Source organism: Dasypus novemcinctus, chromosome 15, assembly GCF_030445035.2.
Source record: "Dasypus novemcinctus isolate mDasNov1 chromosome 15, mDasNov1.1.hap2, whole genome shotgun sequence".
Classification (NCBI taxonomy): Eukaryota; Metazoa; Chordata; class Mammalia; order Cingulata; family Dasypodidae; genus Dasypus; species Dasypus novemcinctus.
In genome coordinates, this window is record NC_080687.1 from 94,589,778 (window position 1) to 94,615,086 (window position 25,309).

At 40.9% G+C, this 25,309-nt stretch overlaps 1 long non-coding RNA gene across 10 annotated transcripts in view; it reads left to right on the forward strand.

Annotated features, from left to right (window-relative positions):
- The window catches only part of LOC131273456 (uncharacterized), a 407,742-nt gene that overhangs the window by 228,030 nt on the left and 154,403 nt on the right, over positions 1–25,309 (forward strand). The window contains exon 11 of one of the 10 annotated variants that reach the window (XR_011645852.1): positions 18,669–18,926. The exons of the other annotated variants lie outside the window; for them this stretch is intronic. This is a non-coding gene — a long non-coding RNA (uncharacterized lncRNA). Of the gene's footprint in view, positions 1–18,668; positions 18,927–25,309 lie in introns of those variants that run through there. 10 annotated transcript variants of the gene reach the window in all.

Here is a 25,309-nt window from a genome sequence, read left to right on the forward strand (position 1 = left end):
GAGAGTGGTTCTTTTCTGTGGGTTTGGTTATTTGGACCCCCTTTGAACTTTAGGGAGCATACTAACTGGCAAGAGGTGGCCCTGGAAAGAAGGGGGGAGATGGATCTGCTGAGGCAGCCTGATTTACCTAGCTGACCTGGGAGAGAGGGACTTGGGTTGGAGAGGGCAGAGTCAAGCAATTTGATGCGTCCTAGGCTGGAAACGATCAATATCCCAACTCCCCTAGGGAGGTGGGCAGTAGGAAGCACTTAGTAACCTCCTAAGGGCCTATTTAAGGTTCCGAGGGAGGAGGGGAAGGTCTGGAAGAGGGTTTAGAGTCTTTTCTCTGTGGCAAGTTCAGATACCAGGGTTCCATTTGAATTTCTGGAGGGAACTCAACTTGACCAGAAGAGGTGAAGGGGGAAACCGATCACACAGGCTGTCATCTCCTGCTGCCCTGGGAGAGAAAGCACTAAGAATAGAAGGGGCAGGGACAGACAGGCTCCTAATTATCAGGAATCTACCCTACTGCAAAGAGTCAAAACTGCCCTTGGGAAAGCTACTGGATAGATCTCTAGTTCACAGAACCAATGAGAAAATTTACTTCAGTGGAGGAGTCTCCACTCTGAATATTCAAGGTCCCTGGTTCTATTCCTGGCTTCCTTAGAGTAGTGATCAGCTGGGTTATCAAACATCCAACTGATACTTTAGGACAGGGAATACAGAAACAGCATTTTTTTGTCTTTATTTATTTTTTTAATATTACATTAAAAAAATACGAGGTCCCCATATATCCTCCACCCCCTTACCCCCTCCTCCCCCCATAGCAACAATCTCCTCCATCATCATGAGACATTCATTGCATTTGGTGAATACATCTCTGAGCACAGCTGCACATCATGGTCAATGGTCCACACCATAGCCCACACTATCCCACGTTCCACCCAGTGGGCCATGGGAGGACATACAACATCTGGTAACTGTCCCTGCAGCATTACCCAGGACAAATCCAATTCCCAAAAATGCCTCCACATCTCATCTCTTCCTCCCTTCTTCTTTTTGTTAGCTTCTCTTGGGTCTCTTATTTTTCTCAAAAAATGTTCCTTTCTTTACATTTAATTTAGTTTAGTTACTAAAACCCAGTTCAAAACCTGCAGGTGGGCAGCTGCAGAGTAATTGATTGATGAACATTGGCAGCCTGAGAAGCTCCTCAGGGTCCTAAGAGGGAAGGCTATTTTTCCTAAATTTTTATTATTCACTTGAGTGTTTTGTTGTTGTTGTTGTTGTTGTTGTTGTTGTTCCCCTCTTTGTTTCCTACCCTGTTTTCTTTATATAAATTAGGTGCTGCTGTCTGGTTTCTTGTTTGCTGTGTTTCCCCATCCTTTGTTTCCCCCCTTTTTTGTACAGTACTTTTGTCTACCTATGCAATTTCTTTTCCTTCCTTCATCTTCCTATCTTCCGCCTTCTGTTTTTGTTCCTACATTCCACTTCTCATTGTTTAGTCTTTGGTTTTCCTTGTTTTTATTTCTGTCTCCTCTATTCACTGTTTTCTTTTTCAACTTTTTTTCTTATTGTCTTTCTTTTCTCTTTTCCTCTCTTATCATTCTGGCCTTTTTGTTCCTTCTAGATATTTTTCTCTATTTGCTTTTTCATTTCATTGTTTGTACCTTACTTTATTATTCTTATTCCTCTGCACTTCTTATATGAGTTAATTATTCACTTTCCTAGTTCTTATACAGTTCCTCTTCTACTTTTTACTATTATTATACTATCATCCTTTTTCTCTTCTTACCTATTTTCCTTTTCTGGCCCTATTTTTTCTTTCAAGGGAACATAGATAACAGCAAGGAAATAGAATAGAAGCAAGAAAGTTGTCAAAGAGAAAATTTACCACACACACAAAAAGAGCAAATAATAAAACCCTAGACTAGAAGGAGAAACTAATCAACTGAATAAAACCATTAAGATAAAGAGATACCTAAATACCAACAAAAAATTATAAGCCATACTAAGAAACACGAAGACATAGCCCAGTCCATTGAATGAAATAAAAACCAGGAGGAGATGCAAAACATGGAACAACTAATCAGAGATGTCTGAGGAAATATCATGAACCAACTTAATGAATTGAAGAAAGAGATTAAGGATATTAAGATGACACTGAGATGACATACTAAAGAAATTGTAAACATACATAAAAAGATTAACGGATATGATGGTGATGAAAGGCACAATGCAAGACATCAAAAATACACTGGAAACCCTAACAGCAGATTTGAACAGGCAGAGGAGATAATTAGCAATTTGGAAGAGAGTACATCTGAAATCAAAACATATAGTAGAGCAGATACATGAAAAGATAGAAAAAATCCAGCAGTGACTTAGGGATCTGAATAACAACACAAAATGCTCAAACATATGCATTATAGGCATCCCAGAGGGAGAAGAGAAAGGAAAGGGGAAGCAGAAGTATTGGAGGAAATAATAGCTGAAAACTTCCCAGCCCTATTGAGGAAGATGGATGTACATGTCCAGGAAGCTCAGGATACCCTAAACAGTGTAAATCCCAACAGGCCTACTCCAAGACATATACTTGTCAAATTATCCAATGCTCAAGACAAAGAAAATACTGAAGGCAGCAAGAGAAGAGAGAACCATCACATACAAAGGAAACTTGATATGATTAAGTGCTTATCTCTCATATGAAACCATGGAGGCAAGAAGACAATGTTAAGACATAGTTAAGCAGCTAAAAGAAAAAACCTCCATCCAAGAATTTTCTACCCAGCAAAACTAGCATTCAAAAATTATGGAGAATTCAAGATATTCATAGATAAACAGAAATTAAGAGAGTATGCCAATAAGAAAACTGCCCATCAAGAAATACTAAAGGGAGTGCTGTAGGTTGAAAGGAAAAAACAGGAAAGAGAGAGTTGGAGGAGAGTGTAAGAAAGAAAAAAGAAAGAAAGAAAAACAATATATGACATACATAAAACAAAAGAAAACATGGCTAATGTAAGTAGTTCCTTGAGAGCAATAAGAAAGAGTGTTATTGGATTAAAATCACCAGTGAAGAGACACAGATTGGCAGAATGGATAAGGAAATATGACCCATCTATACGCTGCCTACAAGAAGCCTACCTTAGACCCAGGAATTCAAGGAAGCTGAAAGTGAATGGCTGGAAACCAATTTTACAAGCAAATAACAACCAAAAAAAAGAAGAAGAAAAAAAAAAGGTTGGGAGTAGCTATACTAATATTGGACAAAATAGACTATAAATGCAAACCTATTTTAAGAGACAGAGATGGACACTACACATTAGTAAAAGGGGTAATCTTTCAAGGAGAAAGAACAATCATAAACATTTATGTACCTAACCAGGTGCCTCAAAATACATGAGACAAACACTGGAAAAACTAAATGGAGAAATAGATGCCTCTACTGTTATAGTAGGGAAATTTTATACTCCATTATCACCATTAGACAGAACATCTTGACAGAGAATCAATAAAGATACAAGGATGTTGAATAATGCATTAGAGGATCTGGACCTAATAGACATATAAAGAACACTGCACCCAAATACAGCTGGATAATACTTTCTTCTCCAGGGCACATGGATCATTCTCCAAGATAGACCACATGTTGATCCACAGAACAGCTCTCAATGAATTCAGGTATATTGAAATTATACAAGAAATTTCTCTGACCACAATGGAATGAAGCTGGAAATCAGTAAGGGCCAGAGAACCAGATTAGGCACTAAGATATGAAAGTTAAATGACACATTTGTAGACAGTGGGTCAAGAAGGGAATTACAAAAGAAATGAGTAACCACCTTGAAATGAATGAAAATGACAGCATATCATATCAAACCCAATGGGAGACAGCAAAACTGTACTGAGAGGGAAATTCATAGCCATAAATGCATGTATCAAAAAAGTAGAGCTAAAATCAAAGACCTGACTGCACACCTAGAGGAATTATAAAAAGAACAATAAACTAACCCCAAAGGAAGTAGAAAGAAGGAAATAACAAAAATTAGAGCAGAACTAAATGAAATAGGAAGTAAAAAAAAATGCACCAGAAAAAATAAACATAACCAAAAGCTGGTTCTTTGAGAAGATCAATAAAACTGACAAACCCTTAGGTGGACTAATAAAGAAAAAAGAGAAGAAGAAGCAAATACATAAAATAAGAAACAAGGAAGGGAATATCACCACTGACCCCACAGAAATAAAGAGTGTCATAAGAGGATACTTTGAAAAATTATATGCCAACAAGAAGGAATATCTAGAGGAAATGGACAAATTACCAGAAACACACAGGCAGCCTACATTGAGGAAAGAAGAAATTGATGAACTCAACAGACCAGTCACAAGTAATGAGAGTGACAGAGTCATCAAAAATTTCCCAACTAAGAAGAGCCCAGGACCAGATGGCCTCAGAGTTGAATTCTACCAAACATTCTGGACGTCAGTCCTGTTCAAACTCTTCCAAGAAACGGAAGTAGAAGGAACATTGCCTAGCTCATTCTATGATGCCAACATCACCCTAATAACAAAGCCAAACAAAGATGCCACAGGAAAGGAAAACTCTACACCAATCTCTCTAAGGAACCTCATTGCTAAAATACTCAACAGCACATCAAATGAATTATACACCATTACCAAGTGTGTTTTATTCCTGATATGCAAGGATGGTTCAACATAAGTATATCAATTGATGTAATAAACTACATAAATAGATCAAAAGAAAAAAATCACATGATCATCTCTATAGATGCAGAAAAGCATTGTACAAAATATAGCACCCTTTCCCAATAAAAATGCTGCAGAGGATAGGAATAGGAGGAAACTTAACACGGTAAAGGGTATATATGAAAAACCGACAACTAACAACATATACAATGGTGAAATCCTGAAAGCTTTCCCTCTAAGATTGGGAACAAGAGAAGGATGCCCACTATCACCTCTCCTATTTAACATTGTGTTAGAAGTACTTGCTTGAGTACTTAGGCAAGAAAATGATAAAAAAGTCATCCAAATTGGAAAGGAAGAAATAAAAATTTCACTATTTGCAGATGACATGATCCTATACATAGAAAGCCCTGAGAAATCTACAACAAAGCTTCTAGAGCTTATAAATGAGTTCAGTAAAGTCACAGGTAATAGATCAATGCACAAAAATCAAATTAGTAGCATTTCTCTACACCAATAAGGAGCAAACTGAGGAGGAATTCAAGAAAAAAATCCCATTTAAAATAGCAACTAAAAGAATCAAATACCTAGGAATAAATTTAATTAAAGATGTAAATGATTTATACACAGAAAACTACATAACACTGTTAAAGGAAATCAAAGACTTAAATAAATGGCAGAATATTTCCTATTCATGGATGGGAAGTCTAAACATCATTAAGAAGTCTGTCCTACCCAAACTGATCTACAGATTTAACACAATCCCAATAACAATCAACACAGCGTATTTTACCAAATTGAAAAAACTAACAATGAAATTTATTTTGAAGGGCAAGAGGTCCTGAATAGCCACAGTCATATTGAAAAAGAAAAATGAAGTTGGAGGAATCAGACTACCTGACTTTAACAGATACTACAAAGTTATAGCAGTGAAAACTGCATGGTATTGGCACAAGGATAGACATACTGATCAATGGAACTGAATTGAGAGTTCTGAAATAGATCCTTGTATGTACAGTCATCTGATATTCAAGAAGGCCACCAAGCCCCCTCAGCTGGAAGAGAATGGCCATTTCGACAAATGATGCTTGGAGAACTGGATATCCATATTCAAAAGAATGAGAGAAGGACACCAAGCCACACCTTATATAAAAATCAATTCAAGATGGACCAAAGATCTAAATATAAGAGCCTAGACCACAAAGACCTTGGAAGATAATGTAGGAAATCATTTACAGGACCTTATAATAAGAAATGGTTTCATGAACTTCATATCCAAAGCACAAGCACTGAAAAAAAAAGATAAATGGGATTCCTCAAAAATTAAAATTATTTGAAACTCAAAGGGGTTTGTCAAGAAAATGAACAGACAGCCTATCAATGGGAGAAAATAGTTGGTTACCATATATCTGATAGGAATCTAATATCCAGCATATGTAAAGAAATCCTATATCTCAAAAATAAAAAGATGAACCACCCATTTAAGAAATGGGGAAATGATTTGAACAAATGCTTCTCCAAAGATGAAATACAAATAGCCAAAAAGCACATGAAGAGATGCTTAACATCACTAGCTATTAGGGAAATGCAAATCAAAACTACAATGAGATATCATCTTATACCCTTTAGACTAACAGTCATTAAAAAACAGAGGACTACAAGTGTTGGAAAGGATGTGGAGGAATGGGAACTCTTATCCTCTTCTGGTGGGAATATAGAATGGTCTAGCCATTGTGGGGGACAGTTTGGTGGTTCCTCAGGAAGCTAACTATAGAACTGCCATATGGTCCAGCAATTCCACTGCTGGGTATATACCCAGAAGAATCGAAAGTAAGGATACGAACTGATATATGGACACCAATGTTTATTGTGGCATTATTCACTATTGCCAAAAGTTGGAATCAACCCAAATATGCATCAACAGAAGAATGGATAAACAAAATGTGGCATAACATGGGAGGTCCACGGTTCAAACTCTGGGCCTCCTTGACCCGTGTGGAGCTGGCCCATGCACAGTGCTGATGCGAGCAAGGAGTGTTGTGCCACACAGGGGTGTCCGATGTATAGGGGAGCCCCACATGCAAGGAGTACGTCCCATAAGGAGAGCCACCCAGAGCGAAAGAATATACAGCCTGCCCAGAAATGGTGCTGCACACATGGAAAGCTGACACAGCAAGATGATGCAACAAAAAGAAAAACACAGATTCCCATGCCACTGACAACAACAGAAGTGGACAAAGAAAATGACGCAGCAAATAAACACAGAGAACAGACAACCGGGGGGGGGGAAGGGGAGAGAAATAAATAAATAAATCTTTTTTTAAAATGTGGTATATACATACAATGAAATATTACTCAGCTGTAGGAAGGAATACAGTAATAACATGGTATAACATGGATGAATCTTGAGGACCTTATGTTGAGTGTAGCAAGCCAAGCATTGAAGGACAAATATTAAAAGACCCCTCTGATATGAATAAAGCAAATCGAGCAGACTCGGAGAGCTAGGGTCTGGAAGATAGGTTTACATGAAGTAGAACGGTAGCATAAGTTTGTGAACCAATGCTCATGTGGGTGAAATCTACAATAAGGTGGAAGTGAGTAGTTGTGCAGTGTAGGGATATGACACGGGTGTGGTGATCCTTTTGGGTTGAGTGGTACAAGTTTGCTGGGGGTACGATGGGAAGGGTGGGTTGGATGGTTGATGGACCTGGGGTATTGTTGGGGGGGATGTAGGTGAACACTGGGGATTGGTGGGTATGTGGTTGAAACTACAATGTTGGGAAAACTCTTTTGACAATATGACAAGGAAGGGTTCCTGGTTTAGGGTATTACATGGGAGGGCATTTGGGACAGTCTTCTAGAGAATGTATGAATGAACATTTTGTCATAGTGTGTTGTATCAGTGGATAGAGACCCACATAATCAGCCAGAAGTAGTTGAACTCCCATCCTGGGGATGCCATATATGTTCTCAGAGGGGTGGGTGTCTCTCAAGAGCATGGGTGGTTCCTAATAGGGGTGGACAGACAAGTATGTTAAGCCCTCAGTGTTGTTACAAGTAACTATGAATCTTGTCCTTCAAGGTGTGAAGCTTGGTGGTCGCCGTGGGTCCCAAGGGGACAGGGAAGGAGGAATAGAGTAGATGGGATATGGGTATTTAGGGGACAATGGAAGTGTTCTGCATGATCTTGGAATGATGGATAGAGGCCATCTTGAGTTTCATAAAAAATTTAGGGAAGCGGATGTGGCTCAAGCAATTGGCCTCCCATCTGTCATATAGGAGGTCCAGGGTTTGATATCCAGGGTCTCTTGGTGAAGGCAAGCTGGCCCATGTGGCAAGATGGCCCTCATGGAGTGCTGGCCTGAATGGACTACTGCCCCTCACAGGAATGCTGCCCCACACAGGAGTGCTGCACCGTGTGGGAGTGCTGGACCATGCAGAGAGCTGGCACAGCAAAATGATGCAACAAAAAGAGACACAGAGGAGAGATAATAAGAGATGCAGCAGACTAGGGAGCTAAGGTGGCACAAGAGAATGATCACATCTCTCCCACTCTGGAAGGTTCTGGGATCAGTTCTCAGGGCTGCCCTAATGAAAATACAAGCAGACACAGAACACACAGCAAATGGACACAGAGAACAGACAATGGAGAGAGGAGGAGACATTTTTTAAAAATCTTTTTAAAAAATTTATAAAAGTGTATGGTCTAGTGTGTAGACCATAATCTAAACCATTGACCATGGTTAGTGGCTATGTTTCAAATGTACTATCCACTTATAAAAAGTTTATTGATACAGGAGGGGGAAAAGCAGGAGGATGTTGGGTATATGGGCATCCCCTGTGTTCTGTTTGTAACTTTACTGTGACCTAAACTGTCTTTGAAGACAAAATGAAAAAATGTAAGACCCTGAGGAAGCAATGAAAGAAAATGTCACTGTACATATTGGACAACAGATATTACAGTGATGAAAGGCAAAAAATTAAAAAAAAATTTAAAATAGTTCCATTAAATTTTTAATATCCCAATTTTTAAAGTTTATTTTAATTTTCGTTTTTCTGAATTATTATATAATTTATTTCTTTTTAAAAACCTATCATTATTTCATTTTCCTATTAATTGTGGTTTGCTATATTCTTGGCTTCATTTTTGAAGAAGTTTTGAACTGCAGAAGGGTTACAGCTGTGGCAGAGGAGTATCGTTGTGGGGTGTCAGTGATAGGGAATACGTGGGAGGAAGTTCGCCTGGACATACATATAAGGTACATAAATGTGTTCTAGTGTTCATGGGCATTGTCACAGTGGGTGGAGATTCATATACTAGCCAAAAGAATACTAAATTCCCTATCCTGGGGAGCTCCACTACATTCTCTAATGAAACAGCAACAATACCCCAAGTGCAGAGCAATGACTAGTGAAGGATGGTCCATTGGTGCCCCTTGATATTGACGATCATGCTTAAGAGCCTTTGCTCTTCAAATTGCAACTTAGCCTAGTGCTATAGGGTGCTGAAGAGTTACCTCCTCACAGCTTCCATGTTACTCAAATATGGCATCTCGTAAAGCCAAACTCAGCATATAAATGCAATGGCTTCCCCACAGCATGGGACATGACTCCTGGGGATGAGCCTCCCTAGCACTGAGGGATTATTACCAAGCACCAATGAACAATGCAACTGGAAAAAGACCTTGAATAAAGTGGGGGAAAGGTAAGGACAAATGTGTTTATATGCCTAAGAGACTTCAAAGTGAGTCGGGAGGTCATCCCAGAGGTAATGCTTATGCACGTCTCAGCAGTATCTCATAGGCTGCCAAAGTAGATACTACCCCAAATAGTGGGGCTCCTGAGGGCTCTGAAGACATCCAGGTCCTATGGTCATGGCAGATATCTCTGGAGTTTGTGCCTCACCAGTAGGCCCTACTTTGGAGTTTGTGCTCCCAAGGATGATAGAGTTGGACTCAGATGTGACTTGTCTACACATGCTTCTTCTGTCCCTTCTATTTGAACCTATAGTTAGTGCTGGAGTTGGTAGGTGTCCTTCCATGAGACTTGAATCTTTGTCCATGTGCCAGCTGGGACCTAATTCTCAGCAGAGTTGCAGTACCTACTCTGCAGTTCATTGGACTCATCCAGGACAGTTAACAAGGAGGGGAGGATGGGTAACCACCATACTGGAACTGGAGAGTCTACAACTGCACACAAGAGAGTTCCATCCATTAGGCATATGGTATCAAGGCCCCCTCTCAATTAGAGGTGGAGTGGGCATCACCATCCCAGAATACTCGGGATTGGGGAATAAAATATGGACTAGAGTGGACTTAGTGGTATTCTACTATAGACTTACTGTGAGTCTACCAATGGAAGAAATTATATCATTGATGTGAAGACATTCATCACTGGAGGTGACAAAAGCAGGGAGAGGGAAAAAGAGATGTAATATGGGGGCATTTTGGGGACTTGGAATTGTCCTGAATGACATTTGAAATGACAGATACAGGCCATTACATATCCTGCCATAATCTACAGAATTGAGTGGGAGAGAGTGTAACTACAATGTAATGTAAACTATAATTCATCCTGAGTGGCAATGCTCCAAAATGTGTTCATCAATTGCAATGAATTCACCACACTAAAGAAAGAAATTTCAATATGAGGAAGGGTGGGAGTTGTGGGGAGTGAGGCATATGGGAATCCCTGATATTTTATTGTGTAGCATTTTGTGTAATCTCTCTTTTTAAAAAAAAATTTAAAAATATGTTGTAAAAAAATCTATTTTGTCTGATATTAGTGTCACTGCTCCAGCTATTTTTTGGTTATTGTTTGTCTGGAATATATTTTTCCAACCTTTAGTTTTAGACAGGTTGTGTCCTTATGTCTGAGGGGAGTCTCTTGTAGACAACAAAAGATGGTGTGTTAGTCAGCCAAAGGGGTGCTGAGGCAAAATACCAGAAATTGGTTGGTTTTTATAAAGGGTATTTATTTGGGGTAGGAGCTTGCAGACACCAGGCCATAAAGCATAAGTTACTTCCATCACCAAAGTCTGTTTTCATGTGTTGTAGCAAGAGGCTGCTGATATCTGTGAGGGTTCAGGTTTCTTGCATTTCTACCTTCCAGGGTCTTGCTTCTCTGGGTTCAGGGTTCCTCTCTTCCTGGGGTTCCAGCTTAAGGCTTCAGCATCAAACTCCAATATTAAAACTTCAATGTCAAAAACCTTCACCTCTGTCCTTTTATCTGTGAGATCCCACCCACTAAAGTGTGAGGATTCAACACCCTACTGGCACAAGAAGATTACATAATTACTTAATCAAGTAAACCTCTGAATCCAATATAATATAATAGGCCCAGAGAAAAAGATCAGTTTACAAACATAATCCAATATTTCTTTTTGGAATTCATCAATAAGATCAAACTGCTACAGATGGCTCATATTTTTTATGCCATTCTATCAGTCTGTGTCTTTTGATTGGGGAGTTCAACTCATTAACTGTCCATGTTATTACCATAAAGGCATTATTTACTTCATGGATTTTGTCCTTTGACTTTCCATTGTTAAATCTTGTTACACTTATTGTCTGTCTTGTTACACTTTAATTTACCCTTCCCAATAATCTTCATTTCCACATGATTCCAAGTCTCTCACCCTTGTTTTTTTACTTTCAGGCTGCAGCACTCCCTTTACTATCTCTTGTAATTTTGTCTTTTGGTAACATACTTTATCAGGGTTTTTTTTCAAGTGAAGGCTTTGAACTCTCATTTTTGAAGGGCAGTTTTTCCAGATACAGAATTCTTGGTTGGCAGTTTTTCTAGTTCAATACTGTAAATACATAATACCAGTTACTTCTTACCTTCATGGTTTCGATGAGAGGTCGGCAGTTAATCTTTTTGAGGTCCCCTTGTCTATGATGCTTTGCTTTTCTCTTGCTGCTTTCAGAATTGCCTATTTAAATCTGATATTTGTCATTCTGAATAGTACATTTCTCAGTGTAGGTTTATTCAGTTTATTCTGTGCATTGTCCTTTGTGTATATTTATGTCTTCCATAAGGGTAGGGACATTTTCAGTCATTATTTTCTCAAAATTTTTTCTGCCCTCTTTCTATTCTCTTTTCCTTCTAGGATACTGATAATGCAAGTTTGTGCATTTCATGTTGTCATTCAATTCCCTGAGACCCTGTTCCATTTTTTTCCATTCTCTCCTCTGTCTTTTCTCCTGTCTTTTCTAGTTCAGATGTTCTGTCTTTGAAATCAGTAACTCAGTCTTCGAATAATTCAAATCTGCCCTTCTGTGCCTCTGATTTATTTTATATCTCATCCATCATGTCTTTCATTCCCATAAGGTCCATTACCTTTTCTTCAAATTGCTCTTTATGCTTTCCCAGTATCTTCTTAATATACTTTATCTCTATAGTCATGTTTTCTTTCAATTCTTTGAATTGAGTTAAGTGAGTTGTGTGATTATCATTGATTAATTGTCTTAAATTCTGTATCTCTTCAGGATATTTGGTTTGTTCCTTTGGCTGAGCCATCTCTTCCCATCTCCTGGTATGGCTCGTAATTTTTTGCTGATATCTAGGCATCTAAATATCTGCTGAATTTATTCTGACTGCCAATTTCTCTTTCTTCTCTATTGTTTTTTTCGGAGATATTCTTTGATATTTGGTTCAACTGCTTGTTAACATTTAAAATTTCCCAGCTTACATTATCAGAATTGGTCCAGGGACTGACTAATGGGGCACAGATTTTTTCCCAGGAGTTCAGGTACAGTGAGAAGCAAAAGTAGTTTTTCAATTTGGAATTTCCAGACTAGCCAGCAGATGGTGCTTCTCAGAACACCTTTCCATGGAGGTGTTTCAATTCCTGTTTTCCTGTGTTTTGGTCTGGCCAGAGCCGAGATTCAGAGTGGGGTCTACTGGCTGAAGTAGTTGAAGTAAAGCCCCCTGACACTCCTTCACTTTTCTCTTGTAACAGCTGACAGAGAGGAAGATGTCTGATCTCCTCTTAGCAACAGCGAGCCATGGGTTTCACCCTAGCTTGGGACCTCAGGGGATGGAGGGGAGAGTCCTTCTCACTGCAGTCAGGGGTTTTTTGATAGTTCATATTTGTTCTTTCAGGTTTTTATCTCTCTGTCCCTCACTCCTGGGAGTTGTGTAGCATTTTCCTGGTCTGATGACCCCAAAAGTAGGTCCTTCAGACACCTTTTAGCTCTTTCTCCATTGTTTTTCTGGGATAAGTGTGCTGCTTGACTAGTCCAAGGTATTCTTACCAAAATTCCAATATTTAATTTGAGATCCATTATGCTTCTATGACAGGTAAAAGACTTCAGTAGAAAAATTTATTTTTTACCTTATTTTTTTTTTAATTATTATGTATTCTACTTCTAATCTTTAAACCTGTCATTACTATTCATTTTCCTACTAATTGAATTTGGCAATATATTAGGCTTCATTTTTTAAAAAGTTTTGGATCACAGAGGGATTCAACTGTGGCAGGGGAGGGGCACTGATGTGGTGTGTCATCAATGGGGGATGCATCGGTGGGAGGGAGCTCTCCAGGGCATCTACTTACAATATATAAATATGTTTGAGTATTCGTTGGGTATTGTCGTAGTAGGTAAAATTCCACATGACAACTGAGGGAGTGCTGAGTTCCCAGCTGGGGGAGCTCTGTCGCATTCCCCAGTGGAATAGCAACAGTCCTCCAAGTGCAAGGGCAAAGGCAAGTGAAGAAGGATGGCCCAATGATGAGCCCTTGATACTGATGACTGTGCTTGTGAGCCTGTGTACTTGAAATTTCAAGTAGGCCTAGAGCTCCAGAGTGCCTAAGAGTTACCTCCTGAGAGCCTCCATGTTATATATGTATATATCAGGGTGGAATTATAGAGACACATTTTGTATTTTATAAATAAAAGATTAAGAATGTTCCAAGGTAATTTAAAACCAGATTAAATCAAGTTTCCAAAAAAAGGTTGCATTCCTACAGAGTGAAGTGAATTTAAAACAAAGTTTGCCTTCTAGTGCTATTGCCTGGGGGACTGAAATTCAGTCATAAAGAACTTTTTATTTGATTTCAGTTTGAATTTACTATGCATTTATTTCTTTCCTTTCCTTTTTTTAATTTTTATTTTTTAAAAGATACTTAGACTACCTAAGTGTTACAGGGAATGTATAGGGAATTCCAACATGTCCTGCTCCCCACACCTTTCACATTTTCCCACATTTTAGCAATATCTTTCATTAGTGTGGCGCATTCATTGCAATTTGATAAACACATTTTGGAGCATTGCCACTAAGCATGGATTATAGTGTGCATTGCAGATTACATACTCTCCCAATCAGTTCTGTAGTTATGGCAAGATATGTAATGACCTGTATCTGTTGTACTGTGTCATACAGGAAATTTCTCAAGTACTACAAATGCCCCCATATTACACCTGTTTTTCCCTCCCTTTACCCTGAGAATCTCCAGTGGCCACTACCTCCACCTCAGTGATGCTTCTTCCACTGCTAGAATCACACTAAGTCTGTCTGAGAATACTAGAAAGTCTACTTTCATCCCTAGTTTATTCCCCAAACCTGAGGATTCTGGGATGGTGGTACCCACTCCACCTTCAGAACTATTTTTAAATATTCACTCATTAGGGTTTTGGACAGATAGAAGAAATTCCTTACAACCAAAATACAGCCTGATTTCTCCAGGAAAATGAAAACTAGTATCTGAGGAAACAATCTTTTCATGAAATTTTCATGTTTCATTCTGTTTATTAACTATAGAGTATTTGTAACTACTTGAGCCAAAAAAAAACAGTCTATGAGATCACCTGATGTTACCACATACATTTTTCATCACTTAGTGCTGACCTGAATCAATTGAGAGTCTCTTCAGCGTCCTCTATAGAAGACAGCAATGAAAGGTGAGGTGTGTTTATTAACATAAGCTCATACATGTATACATGTATACATGTATACAGAGAGCAAGAGAGATTGAGGTCTGCAGAGTTCACTCCCAGAAGCATCCATGGCATCGCAGAGTTTCCTTGAAAGTGCCTACAAAGTCTTGCCACTGTGGGCTTCTGGGTCTAACTTTCCTTCCCTTTTTTGAGCCTAAATTGAAGTAGGAGGAACAGACCCTCAGAGGGAGACTTGTTGCTCCTAGTCCATTAGTGGCCGGTAATTACCAGGAGCACCAAGCCTTTAAAAAACTATGAGAATGTGTGTGTGAAACCACTGGAGTGGGCAAGGAAGAGAGAAAGCTCCTTGGAATACATGGAGAGGGAACAGAGGTGCCCTGGGCAGAAAGGAAAGGATCGCGTAGATCCTGGATCTGTCCTTCCCTTGTGCTGAGTTCTGCCACCTCTGAGCTGGTGCCCCAATGCCTAGAGCCACCCTCATACCGCATGGAGTTCCTGCCTCAGGCTGCTGTGATTTAAACCTTCTCTGAGATGCAGAATGGATATCCATGTTACATGAAAGGTAGGCAGGTGGTAGAGGGTGTTGGGGAGCAGGAAATTGGAAAAGAGGAATGGGCATATACCAATGGAAGTTGCATTTGGGGTAAATCCGTACGATGTTATACATGGGGACTAATTATAAATCTGTTTTCATCAGCTACAACAAATGCTGCATATCAATGCAAGCTGTTAACAAAAGGGTGGTATATGGGAATCCTCTATTTCATGCAAGATTGGTCTGTAAACACACACCTTCTCTAATAAAGCTAAAAAAATGGTTTTTGACATGTGATGGAAGAAAAAAAATTCATGCAAAATCAAGTAATTAATTTTTAATAGTAGCCACAGTATGATTATCAGCCTCACATTATTAATGATATGAGCAATTGGAGCTGTGCACAACTGCCACAAGCTGCCTCAGCAAGCAGCAGGAGCCCCTCGGGTAATGATGTGCATGAGCCCTACAGAGTTCCAGGCGCAGGTGTTAGCCTAACGCTGCAGACAATGTCGCTATCGCTGGGAACTGCTCCACATTAAAGTTTCTGGATTCTTGTTTTAGTGATAGGTTTTCCTTTATAGGAACCAATTGCATATTTACATCTTAAAATATTTATATGAACTAGAAAAAGAAGAAACATCCCAAAGGAGGAAGAAAGTAGGGAATAACAAAGATTAGAGCAGAACAAAATGAAATTGAGAATTAATAGCAAAAAGAAAAAAAAACAGCATTAGAAAAATTAGCCAAAAGCTGGTTCTTTGAGAAGATTAATAAAATTGATATTCTAGATGAACCAAAGAAAAATGAGAGAGGATGCAAATAAATAAAATAAAAACTAAGAAAGGGACTATCACCACTGATCTCACAGAATTAAAGAGTATCATTAAAGAGGATACTTTGAAAAACTGTATGCCAATAAGATGGATAACTTAGATGAAATGGACAAATTTCTAGAAACACACAAGTATCCTACACTGATGAAAGAGTAAATAGAAGAAATCAAGACACCAAAATTGAATTAGTCATAAAAAAACACCCCAAATCAGAAAAGCCCAGCACCAGTGACTTCCTGGGTGAATTCTACCATCATTCCAGGAAAATCTAAAACTTATTCTGCTTAAACCCTTCCCAAAACTTGAAGTGGAGGAACATTACCTAGCTCATTCTTTGATGCCAAAATTACTCTAATACCAGAGCAACATAAAGACACCACAAGGAAAGACAACTACAGATCAATCTCTCTAACGAACTAAAATCCTCAAAAAGACATTAATAATCCTATTCAACACATCAAACAAACTACACGCCATGATCAAGTGGATTTTTTAAAAAGGTTGGTTTATTTATTTACTTGTTTTCCCCCTTCCCCTTCTCTCACCCCGCTGGGTTTTTCATTTGTTTCTTTGTTTTGTTTGTTTTTTGCTGTCTCTGTTGTCTTCTCTTCTTGTCTTTCTCCTCTAGGATTCTATCCTGGAGACCTCTGATGGGTAGGGGGGTTCCCTGTCAATTGCACCACCTCAGTTCCTGGTTTGTGTTGCATTTCTCCTTGACTCTCCCCTTGTCTCTCTTTTGATGCATCATCATCTTCCTGCATGACTCATGTGTGCAGGGCACTGGCTCACCACGTGGGCACTCCTGTGGGCACTGGCTCACCATGCAGGCACTTGCTCTGGCACTGGCTTGCCACGTGGGCATGCTTCCACTTCCTTCTACCAGGAGGCCCCAGGGATCTGCCCCACATCCTCCCTTATAGTAGGTGGAAACTCTATCACTTGAGCCACTTCTGCTTCCCATGATCAAGTGGAATTTATCCCTAGTATGGAAGGGTGGTTTAACATAAGAAAATTAATCAAATTAATAGACCACAGTAACAGATCCATAGAAAAAACTACATGTTCATCTGTATTGTCACAGAAAAGGCATTCAACAAGGCACACCATCCTTTTTGGATAAAAAACACTTGGAACTATAGGAATAGAAGGAAACTTCTTAGATATGATGAAGGCTGTATATGAAAAACCCACAATTAACATCATACTCAAAGGTGAAATGAAAAAGACTTTTCCTCTAAGATCTGGAACAAAACTAGGACACCCACTGTCACTGCTCTCATTTAACATTTTTATTAGAAGTACTTGCAAGCATTTAGCCAAGAAAAAGAAATAAAAGTCATCCAAATTGGAAAAGAAATAAAGCTTTCACTATTTGCTGATGACATGATACTGTATGTACAAAGCTGGAAAAAACAAACTGCAACAAAGCTGTTAAAAGCTTGTAAGCAAGTTTAGTACAGCGGCAGGATAGAAGAGCAAAACATAAAAATCAGTAGATTTTGTACACTAAAAATGTGCAATCTGAGGTACCAGTCAAGAAAGAAATATCCACTTAAAATAACAGCTTAAAAGAATCAAGTAGCCACCAGCAAGCTTATAAATGCAAAGGCCTCGTACACAGCAATCACCACAACAGCATGAAAGGAAGTCGGGGTGCACTGGGGGATGCGCTCAGGAGGGCTGGGAAAACCCCTCCCTCCAGGGTGGGGCTCTGGGCCTTGCCCCTGCAGGACAGGTGGGGAGGAGGGCTCTGGATGGGGCCCTGGCACCCTGGGAAGAAGGGGAGAAAGGGGTCTCAGGGCCAGCCCTTGAGAGCCCATCCCCCCACAGCCCATTCCCAGCTCTGTTTGCCCACCCAGTCCTCTCCACCCCACGATCATGGTCCCAAAAGGGTGGTGTGGGGAGCGGCCCACTCACCAGTCCAGCCAGGGGACTCAGCTGCACTAGGGCTGAGCAAGGCTTTCTCCCCCTCATCGGGAGATTATCATCAGGGGGTGAGGACACCCACACATGGTTGTCAGAATAACACAGCACGAGGGAGCTGGGCAGGGGATGGGGAGACTGGGGGGCAGGACCCAGGAAGAGCCTCAGAAGCTGCTGTTGTCCAGAAGCTAAAAGAGAGGGAGCTCAGACCATGCCTCCAGGGGCTGCAGCTTGGGGCCCTTCCTGGGAGTGTTTGGGTTGCTCAAGGCTGTGGGGTGTTCTGTGCTTCGAAAGACAGAGGGATGGCTGCTGTGGGGGTGAATGTTTCTCCTCTTCCAGCTCCAGAGCCAGACCTACAGCCAGGCCTGGAGCTGGACTTCCCTGCAGCACCACTGCTGCCACCAGCTCCAGCTCCAGGGGCAGCTTCTGGGTTGAAGGAACCTCAGATTTCAGAGGCAGCTCCAGCAGCTGCTCAAGAGCTCAAGACTGAGGGGCGTTGGCCCCCTCTAAACCAAGCCCTCCCTGGAGAGATGAGAGGGAGACCCTCTTCCAGTGAGGGAGCAGGGCCCAGCACGGACCTATCAGTAAGCTCAGGCCCTGCAAGCACCAAGGACACTGCTTCCTGGGATTTAGGAGAGAAGACACAGGAACTAGTGGGGAGGGAGGATTTGGGGGAGAAGTGGGAGGGCAACTGATTTCTGTATAAAAGTCAAAAGAAATACTAATCACGTGGGTAGGGACATGATGAGTTTTCTTGACCAGAATATTACATTAAATTTCTATTTCTAGGACAGCCTGGAGTTGCAGTTTGGTTCTTCATTTCCTGTGTTAATTAAAGTGAGATACAGACTCTTTCCTCCTTCAATCAATTCTGAAGGTCATCAGTTTTTTAACGTGTGGCAAGTTCAAGGGCCATCCGTCCTTCTCTGGTGCTGGAGGACACACACAAGTCCCTGCAGCAGAGCGAGGTGCATTTCACTACCATCAAACTGGGCGAGGAGCAAGACAGCCCATCAGAACCCCCGGGGTGAGGGGTGAGGGCGTTCACCAGGCACGGCAACCACCTCTGAACAGTGGGTGTCTCTAAAACCCCATGTTCAAGGACTGTGTCCTGATGCACGGCAGTGCCTTCTCTCTGTTTGGAGAAAGAGGGAATCTGTCTGCTTCCCACGCTGAGGTTTCTTTTCACCTCCGCTTAGGAACCCGCAGTCTTCATGGTGGGCTCTGGAGCCCATCAGCACCACGTGGGGGAAATGTACAACGAACGAGGCTTCCCACGGGGAGGGACAGGACCGGGGAAGCCTGATCGCTGGCACGTGGGCTGCGGGGGCAGGACTGTGCATGCTCAGCTCCCTCTGGAGTGAGGAGTCCTTAGGCTGCCTCCTCCTGGATCCTGACCCCCGACTCCGAATGTTGGCCTGGTTGGGTGGACCCAGGGCAGACACTTGGGCACCTTCACGGCTCCAGCGGGGCCTCCTTTCATGGGCATCAGTGCTCCTGTGAACTGGCATTTGACTGGGGGTGCAGGGACTGGAGTCCTGGTCTAGTGGGTGCAGTTTCTATGGGGTGACAGGAAAATCTGGTAGGGGATGACAGTGACAATACTGTGTATGCAAGTGAACATCACTGAATTGTATATTTGAAAAAAATAAATGGGAAATTTTAGGTTGTATGTATCTTACCACAATAAAAATTTCAAACATAGACCTGTACAACACAAACAGAACCCTAAAGCAAACCATGGACTACACATAACAGTATACTTCTATTAACATTGTTCCATCAGTTATAACAAAAACACAGCATTAAAGCAAAAATATTACAGAAAACTGCCTGTGAGAAGGTTTTATGGAACTCTGTAATTAAGTGTGATTTTCCTGAAAACCTTAAACTTCTCTAATAAAATATTTTTAAAAATAAAATGTTATTAAGATACAAAGTAACAGGCAACATGAATTCAACAAGAAATGAATACTGTGGGGAAGTGGATGTGGCTCAAGCGATTGAGCTTCTACCTGCCATATGGGAGGGCCTGGGTTCCATCCTTGGGGCCTCCAGGTCAAAGGAAAAAAGCATGCCTGTGCAGCGAGCCAGTGTCCACGCGGTGAGCCAAGTATCCACGCGCTGAGCTGAGTGCCCGTGTGGAGCATCAAGTCCCCAGGCAGCAAGCCAATTCCTATGCAAGGAAGACATGAAGCAAGATGCTGACACAGCAAAAGAGAAACAAGGGGAGAGACAAGGCAAGACACAACAGAAACCAGGAACTGAGGTCCTACATGTCACAGGGAACCTCTCTCCTCAGCAGAGCTCCCCAGGATGGGAATCCTAGAGAAGAAGAAAGAGAAGACATAAAGAGAAATAGATACAGAACATCACACAGCAAAGGGACACAGACAGCAAACACAGCAGGGCTGGGGGAGGGGGAAGGAAAATTTAAAAAAAGAATACTGTGGCCATGCCATTTGCTGCAGATAAATCACTTGACACAATCCAATACCTTTTCATAATGAAATACAAAGAAACAAGGCAGCAAAATGAGGACCACATAACTGGCGTCATTCTCGATGGTGAAAGACTGTGCGTTTGGGCAATAACATCAAGGCCCAATCCATGATGCTGCTTTTGCCACTGCTATTCCTCACTGTCCAGGATGTCCTAGCCAGAGCATCAGGCAAGAAAAAGGAGGTAAAGGCATCCACATTGGAAAGGAAGAACAAAACTCTCTCTATTTAGAAAGGACAGGATTTATATATAAAAATCCCTCTAGGACTCACAAATACTCTTACAGCTAATAATGCCAGAAAGTTGCACAAAAGTCTGTTGTATTTCTATAACATAGAAGCAAACAATCTGAAAAGAAAGTTATAATGCAATTTCTTTTACAAAAGCATCAGAAAGAATAAACTACTTAGGAAGAAATTTAACCAAGGAGGTACAAGATTTGTTACCTGAAAACTACAAACCATTGATGAGACACATTCAAGGAGGGGGACCTGGGAAGCCATTTTAGGAATTAACCTGAATGAAAACTTATGGATGAAGCTTCTGACTCGCTACAGACAGGGCAAGAGTTGTCCCATGGCCCCCGGAGCTTCCCAGGACAGTCCTGCAGAATGAAGCGCTTGTCCACATGGGACATGGCAACCAGGCCTCAGGGACACAGGGAGGCCTTCTCCAGTGGGTCTGAGGTTCAGTCGGGTCAAAATGATGGCTCAGTTGTCCTAAATGGCATTGCAGGGACAGATGCTGGACATTGTATGTCCTGCCATAACCCACTGAATGGACTGGGGAGAGTGTAAACTACAGTGTAAACCATTATCCACGTGGGGCAGCAGTGCTCCAAACTGTATTCACCAAATGCAATGAGGGTGTCACTTGATGAAAGAGGTTGTCGGGGTGGGAGGAGTGGGGTGAGGGGGGATGGGGTACAGGGGAAACTCACAGTTTTTGAACATAACTTTTTTATCATCTAAGTATCTTCAAAAAAAAATTAAAAAATTGATGGGGTTGGGGAGTAGGGAGTGGGGTATATGGGAACCTCTTATGTTTGTTAATGTAATGTTTTGTGTGGTCTCTTAACTTTAAAATAAGATAATTTTTAAAAAATGATCCTCAGACACCTCTCCTGGCAGCCAGGGTGCATGAGAGGAACCACTTGAGCTCACTGTTCAGCTGCGCACACGCGCCCCCATCAGGCTACCAACAAAATCACAGAAATTAAATTTTTATATTATTTACTGCTATAAATTTGGAAGAAGGAAATGGAGCTAACTATCCAGTGCCTTGATGAGACTGCATGGAGATAACAAGAACAAAGTACAAGGTAAGTACACAAAAATCAATTGATTTCTCCTCCCCTGCAGTGAACAATGAAATAAAAAACAAATGTATTTATAGTTGTAAAAACACATAATAAATTCCTTTGCTCAAACCTAAGAAAATAAGTACGTATTTCTCTCTCATAACCGATTAAAAGCTTGCAAGTAATAAAAAGTTAAACAAGTGGAGAAATATTCCTCTTTCATAGTGGGTAGAGTCAATATTCTTAAGATCTTATAGAAAATCATAGAAAGATATTTTGTATATATTTATGAACCTTTTCTACTCCTAGAAGAACATGCAAAATGCTTAAGAAGGACAAAACTGAGCAGCCCATACTGCCTGGTTCCAGTTCTTATTATAAATCTACAATAATTGATAGAGTTTGATGTTGGTACACAGAAAAATTGGGGAAAAAGAGAGTTCATATGTAGACCCATTAAAATATGTTCAAGTGAACATAATTCTTTCAACAACTGGATGGCCATATGAAAATAAATAAAGAGATAAACTTTACAGCTTACAGACAGATTCACCTAAAGTAGTTTATATGTGAATGTCTAAGAAGCAAAATGAGGAGAAAAAAAAAGTGAGTTTCCAACAGAAGAATGACCTCGTGCTTGCTGATGAGTTTTTAAATGCAACATCTAAAGAAAGAGTCATGAAAAGAAAAAATGGTAATGGGACCTCATTTGAAAAATTAAAGGTTCTACTTTGTAGAAGACACTGCTAATTGAATGAAAGACCTCAATCCTGCATTGGGAGTAAGTTTTGTAAGACACATATATTTTATACCAAAGTATACAAAAGCCCTACAGACTCAATAAAAAGAAAACAAACCACACAACTAAGAAATTGGAAAATGACTGAACAGACCCCTCACTAATTAGGTATACAATTGACAAATAAGCACACATAAAGACAATTATCATTTGTCATTATTGAAAAGTAACTTAAAACAACAATGAGAGATACTACCCACCCACTGGAATGGCTAACAGCCAAAGAACAGACAATCCAACTGCTAGCAATGATGTGGGACAACAGGAACTCTCATTCCTTGCAAGAGGGAGTGCAAATGGTACAGCCACTTTGGAAGACATTTTAGCATGATTACTAAGGTAAACATATCTCAGCATGTGACTCAATAATCACACTCCTAGGCATAAACCCAAGTTTGTTTGACAACTAATGTCCACACACACAAAAATCCAGCACTGATATATTTATAGCAACTTTTAGTTTTAATAACCACTAGCTAGGAGAAACCAAGCTGTCCTTCACTAGGTGAATGGATAACCAAACTATGGTACAACTACACCCATATAGTTACTCAGCAGTAAAAAGGAAAGTGTTATCCTGCCACAGAAGGACATGGATGCATCACAAATTCATATTGTTAAGAGAAAGAGGCTGCTCAGTTAGGGCTACGTGATGCATGATAAGGTCACATCTGCTTGTTGATGGGGTACGATGTTAGTGGTCTCTTTGCACACAACAAAACTATGTGCTCCAAAACCTGTCAAATAAAAAATTCAGATATCTGTTGAACTGTCATTTTGTCTTCCTTTAAGATCTGAAGTGCAGTGGGGAAAAGAGATGATATTAAGTAATTACTCTCAAATCTCAGCATCACAAAATGAGTTAGGCACTGGCCCAGCTGCTAGAGAGGTAAATAGTTGAACAAACAGAAATATTCTTGCCATCTTGTCTCTTACATTATTGCAAGATAAAGAAATACAAAAAACACTGTGGCAACTATTTTGAGTTTCTTCAAGTTTCCAGAGTTACAACAAATTCAGGACTCTGGCTGGGCCTTTCTTAGTTGAGAAATGTGGGTCCATAGTTCAACATCCTGTACTTTAGTTATAGTACCAGAAGTTAGATGAACTTGGTAGGGTCTCTTTTCTTGGCAGGGGTTCTTAATGAGGGTCTGTCACCTTGATGGAGCACCACACCTTGTCAAAATGTTGCCATCATTCCAAATAGGAATGCTGTAGATTTTAAGCCTTTGCTTCTCATTCTGTATACACACTGCAGGAATGAATTCTCTACATTCTGATGCTATGAGATCATTTATTCTAGATATTTCAAAAAAGTAGGACTACAATACTTGTCCTTTGTGTCTGGTTTATTTCACTCAATAGGATGTCTTCCAAGTTCATCCATATTGTCACACGTATCATGAATTCATTCCTTTGTACAGCTGAATAATATTCCATTGCATGTCTATTCTGTTATACATTTTATTTATCCATTCATCTATTGAGGGAAACTTGTGTTGCTTCCATCATTTGGCAATTGTGAATAGTGCTGCTATGAACATCAGTGTCCAAATATCTTTTTGAGATGCTGCTTTCAATTCTTTGGGGTATATACCTAGTAGTCCAGTTGCCAGATCATTTGATAATTCTATGCTTTGCTTTTGGAGGAGCCATCAATCTGTCATCTATGGTGACTACACCACTTTGCATTGCTCCCAGCAGTGAATGAGGGTTCCTTTTCTTCCATGTCCCTCCAGCACTTGTACTTTCCATGTGATTTAATAAAATAAGAGGTGGCCAATTCACGTGTAAGAAGAATGCTCCCTGGAGGACCCCTTCTGACAGCAGGCCTGGGAAGCAAGTGCTGAGAGGGCAGGGCCACATGGGGAAGGAGACTCAGTCATCAGTCACCTCAGGAGAGACCCCCATCCAGGAAGACTTGGATTAGAGGGGGACCCATGTCTCCACAGAAAATCCATGAAATTTTCAGAAACTGCCAGTCCCAACAGATTTCTCCCAAGATCCTCTGACTGTCATGCAGGTCAATTTGGTGAGACGCTGCAGAAGTCCAGTGCCCCTGCTTGCCTTGAGGAAAGGGGAACCCATGGGGAGGGGGGGGCTTCCTGTGATGCCTGCAGCAGGATCCTGCTTCCCAAGGGCAGAAAGAAACACTTAGGAGAATGAGCCCCCCAGGCTGTGGGTACAGGAGCCCTCTATTGGCATGGCGCCCACCATTGTGCCTGACATGCTCTGTGCAGAGGAGGGGTGAGGTCAGGGCACCGCTTGATCCTCTGGGCTTGCTGTAGGCCCAGGTGGGGCTCAGAGAGGCCAGAGCACAGGGGCTGGTCTCCTTTGCCTGACATCAGCCACATCCCTTTCATTAATGCACTTTCTATTTATACAAAGAGCAAAGCAAGAGAGCCCTGTTGCATAGAGCCTTCTGGTCTCCCCATGACAGCCCAATGACAGTCTTCCCTGTGACATCAGGACAGCTTCCCTAAGGACCCCAATACAGCCTCCTCTGGCTCTCCTTTCAGAGCTAAGCTCCTTAGAAACAGTCCCATGCAGTCCCTCTCCAGACCTATTCATCTCTATTTCAGCCCTCGGTGTGTCTGAACTTGCTGAAGCCTAGCCAACCACTCCAGTGGAACAGCTCTCCTATGGGTATTCCAATTACATTCAATTCTCACATGCAAAGGCCACTTTCTTTATCATGCTTGAACTTTCCTTCCTGATTTTTCAGCAGTTTTACAGATTTGATTATGTCTTCCCCTTCTGCTATCTTGGCTTCACCAGGCTTGGGCTTGGGGCTCCCTGCTGATTTTCTTTCATACATCTCAGTGTCCT